Source organism: Myotis brandtii, unplaced genomic scaffold, assembly GCF_000412655.1.
Source record: "Myotis brandtii unplaced genomic scaffold, ASM41265v1 scaffold303, whole genome shotgun sequence".
Lineage (NCBI taxonomy): Eukaryota > Metazoa > Chordata > Mammalia > Chiroptera > Vespertilionidae > Myotis > Myotis brandtii.
The window spans coordinates 4,124,808-4,125,351 of NW_005361573.1; positions in this window are offsets into that span (position 1 = coordinate 4,124,808).

Genomic DNA, 544 nt, shown 5'->3' on the forward strand with positions numbered 1-544 from the left:
GCCACCAGGCCTGGGACCCGCCCCTCCCCGCGCCGCGCCGGCTACGCCCTGCGAGGAGCGCGGCCTATCAGAGGAGGCCACGCCCCCTTCTACCAACAGAGCCCCGCCCCCACCCCGTTAACATTGGCTTAGGGATCGCCATCTGACCCCGCCCCGTCGTCCTTCAGACCCCGCCCAGGCCGCGCCTCTTCTCGGAGCTCCACCCTTTCTGCAAGACGCGGGTGGATCCTGGTTGCGAAGCTTGCAGGAAACGTGGGGTCCTTTCTGTCCTTCAGGCCCTCATGCGGGTCTTATGATTGAGGTCATTGAGGCGCTGCCTCCAGAACCCTGAAGCGTGGAGGGGTAGGGGTCCACTCTGCAGCCCCAGGAACCCTACGATTCTCTCCCAACAAAGTATCCTGGCACCTTTCTTCCTCCTTCCTGTCGTGGGGTCCGTCTCCCCACCAGGGTCGCAGAGATAGTAAGGGCCCCACCCACCTCTGTCCTACTGCTGGGTAGGGTGCTGAAGGCAGCCAGGGGTAAGGAGGCCCCTCAAGACCGAGGC